Source organism: Chrysoperla carnea, chromosome 5, assembly GCF_905475395.1.
Source record: "Chrysoperla carnea chromosome 5, inChrCarn1.1, whole genome shotgun sequence".
NCBI classification, from domain to species: domain Eukaryota; kingdom Metazoa; phylum Arthropoda; class Insecta; order Neuroptera; family Chrysopidae; genus Chrysoperla; species Chrysoperla carnea.
In genome coordinates, this window is record NC_058341.1 from 4,793,197 (window position 1) to 4,797,029 (window position 3,833).

The 3,833-nt window shown below is 30.2% G+C and overlaps 1 long non-coding RNA gene across 2 annotated transcripts; it reads right to left on the reverse strand.

Annotated features, from left to right (window-relative positions):
* Positions 1-1,438: 1,438 nt before the first annotated feature.
* On the reverse strand, positions 1,439-3,833 carry LOC123301645. 2 transcript variants are annotated; one of them, XR_006535440.1, is made up of 4 exons: positions 3,790-3,833; positions 2,572-2,885; positions 2,092-2,306; positions 1,439-1,535 (listed from the first exon to the last, which is right to left on the reverse strand). It is a non-coding gene; the product is annotated as an uncharacterized LOC123301645 (long non-coding RNA). The 2 variants fall into 2 exon arrangements; XR_006535439.1 differs by lacking the exon at positions 1,439-1,535 and having other exon boundaries at positions 1,716-2,306.

The window sequence follows — 3,833 nt, forward strand, 5'->3', positions numbered from 1 at the left end:
GTCAACCGTTATACCAAATGTGGAAACCATGATACTGCATTTTCGAAATTTATTGAAGATACGTTAATTTTGACCAAATATATGAAAAGAATGGCCCAAAATTAGTGGGATTCCATACTTGATTGATCAAAATTGGGTAAAATTTGCGTGTGATAGAGCAAAAACAAATTTTTTGGATTTTTATGACGTCACAAAGTTCAAAAAATCAATTTTTTGGGTATTTTGACCAAATTTTATCGTATTTGAATGAAATTTTTTTTGAAACCCACTAATTTTGGGTCATATTTTTCATTTTTCGTAGTATTTAATCGTTTATATCAACCTTTATACCAAATGTGGAAACCATGATACTAAATTTTCGAAATTTATTGAAGATACGTTAATTTTGACCAAATACATGAAAAGAATGGCCCAAAGTTAGTGGGATTACATACTTGATTGATCCAAATTAGATAAAATTTGCGTGTGATAGAGCAAAAACAAATTTTTTGGATTTTTATGACGTCACAAAGTTCAAAAAATCAATTTTTTTGATATTTTGACGAAATTTCATCGTATTTGAATGAAATTTTTTTTGAAACCCACTAATTTTGGGTCATATTTTTTATTTTTCGTAGTATTTAATCGTTTATGTCAACCGTTATACCAAATGTGGAAACCATGATACTGCATTTTCGAAATTTATTGAAGATACGTTAATTTTGACCAAATATATGAAAAGAATGGCCCAAAATTAGTGGGATTCCATACTTGATTGATCAAAATTGGGTAAAATTTGCGTGTGATAGAGCAAAAACAAATTTTTTGGATTTTTATGACGTCACAAAGTTCAAAAAATCAATTTTTTGGGTATTTTGACCAAATTTTATCGTATTTGAATGAAATTTTTTTTGAAACCCACTAATTTTGGGTCATATTTTTCATTTTTCGTAGTATTTAATCGTTTATATCAACCTTTATACCAAATGTGGAAACCATGATACTAAATTTTCGAAATTTATTGAAGATACGTTAATTTTGACCAAATACATGAAAAGAATGGCCCAAAGTTAGTGGGATTACATACTTGATTGATCCAAATTAGATAAAATTTGCGTGTGATAGAGCAAAAACAAATTCTTAATATCAACCTAATCCAACCCAACCCAACCATTTTATTGATTATAAAATACTTTTCGATACTATGTTCGAATAGTATCGAAATTCTATTTTATAATCAATTAAAATTTCTTTCCCACTCAAATTGTATTTCTTTCGCTCCAATCATAAAATAAAAAAATACGAAAATTGTTAGTTTTATAATTTTATATTTTTTTTATAAAAAATTTGTATAAAAATATTTTGTGTATTTACAAAAAGAAAGCTTATAAGTAAAGAAAATCTATATTAAAAACTTTAAAGCTATATATGTATCTCCATTAATTTTGTAGATTGATTTCTGGTAAACCAATTTTTATCCATATCCGGCTTACGTATCAAAAAATCGATTATTTGGATAAATGTGGACAAATTTAATCGACTATGCAAAACTTATCCTAAAATTTAAAAAATATGACTCAAATTTCGTAAAATTAATGGGGTTTTTTTAAAAATTGACTAAACTTTGAATGTATTGAAGACAAATCAATTCTTTTTAGTTTTTAAATCACCAAGTACAAAATTTCGATTTTTGTTTAAATAATGTGTTCAAATTTGATAAACTATGAAAAAATTGTACAAAAATTTGAAAAGTGTGACCCCAAAGAAGGACGCACAATGCTTATGGGATATGGTTCTCAGATAAAATGTCTGAATTTTTGAGGATATACGAGCGCCAGGGTAATTTTGGCTAAAAGGATTGATTTTTTTTATATGAAGTTGGGCTAAGTCTAAATCAATTCTGAAAATTTTAGGGACCGATTATTGAAACAAATAAATTACTTCAAAAGTAGGCATATTTAACATTGGTCTTATGGAAACCGTTTGACTACTGACTGGGAGATTGTGGGTTCGAATCCAGTCAGTGGGAGCTTTTCCTGTATGCACCGGGGCCCTTCTTCACCTAGCTACACCACTGAACATGTCCTATATGTCAGTAGAGTGTACTTGTACCTGTTATTTACTAATTAACTGGAGTCAATAATAATGCTGTTAAATTTTTGACATGATCTCCAATATTTTCAATAATCAACTGAGATTGTTGTTTCCGTTTTCGTTCTTCAGCCCGACGTATCTCTTGTTTGGTGTTCGTTTTAAATGTGTCCAAAATGCCAAGAAGTAAATTAAATAGTGGACGATTTTCTGCTGCATATTCAAATCTTGGTTTTCTGCAAAAATAATAACAAAAATTCAAAAGTATATTTTAGCTGGGATATATGTTAACATTACGAGCAAGCAATTTTAAATAGACTCAAATTTTTCGGGTAAAATTTATGGCCAGGATAGGCTGTAACACTTTTTTGTTCTGGAAATACCAATTCTACGATGCCAAACTCGAATTCTGGGCTACGAAGAAGTTTCTTCTTCGAGTTGGGTTCGAATTCTTCGAGAGGTATTTGTAAAAAATCATAAAAGTGAATATATGATCCTTACCTTGGCGGTAAAGGCAACTCGTACGACTCAAACGAGCCACTATGATCATCATATCGATGTATACGATTTAAACGTGACTTTGTTCGAGTACCACGATAATATCGATCTTCGCCACTGCTATATGACGTATCATCAATATCGTCTACCTCATTCGTAATGTCAGTATGATGATTTGTTTCATCATCAATTGAATTATCATTGATTTGTTCAATATTTTCGTCATTTGTACGACGTTTTCTTGTATAATTTTCATTATTTACTGCATGTCTATGAGAATTTCGACGATGGTGATAGTTTCTTTCACAATTACTAATCTGTAAATTATAAAAATAAAATGAAAATTTGTTGAACAAAGGGTAAGAAACATCGCAACACTGTTTTCTTTGGATGGCTCGAGCTAGGGCAATTGCTCGCAATGTGTTTTGCTGTACATTTTTCCCAAATTTTAATTTTTTTGCCTTTTTGATGGATTAAACGTGTTTGAAAGGACAAAAAGGTCGAAAAGTGAGTACAATATCACTTTCTACAACCGGCCCAAACCATCACAGTAGAGTCCTATTAACGAAATGTACCGAAAATTGCGTCAGTAGCAACCGGCACTAGTCAACAGAAGAGGTCAAATCCGGCTCCAAGGCAACGCCCCTCCGGACATTTTACAAATCACCGTCCGAAAATTAAATAAATTAATCGACTTATGTTACGTTGGCAAAAGTGCACTGATAGGATCGTGATTTATCTGTGAAAACTACAACTTAGAAATCGTGTAGAAGAATAATTTAAGAACTAATTCAATATAACATTATATTTCCTTAAATAATCGTTAAAATTCGCTTAGCATTGGATTACCTTACATGAAACGTGTATGAGAATTAATTCAAAAATAAATTCATGGCGATTAATCATAATTTTTATTTTTACACAAAGTAAACAAAATTTTTTGAAATGAGAAGGAAAGACATCCGTTCCAAGTAGTAGGTCCACTCGAGAATCGAGGCAATCGATAGCGAAGGACCTTATTTGTGCAAGCTATTTGATGATGGTAACATCAAAGTTTCGAAGTAGAATTGTTTCGAAAATTGTTCTTTTGAAAGAATTTCTAATAATTTTATATGTTTGAAGGGTTTTTCAAAGCTAATTGTACATTATTTCGACGAACTAAAACTATATGATAATTCTTCCTGATTATTCCCTTGTTATACATAAATATTTTTGTCATACCTGAATAACAGTCGTAATTATTAAACAAAAAATTAATAAAAAAC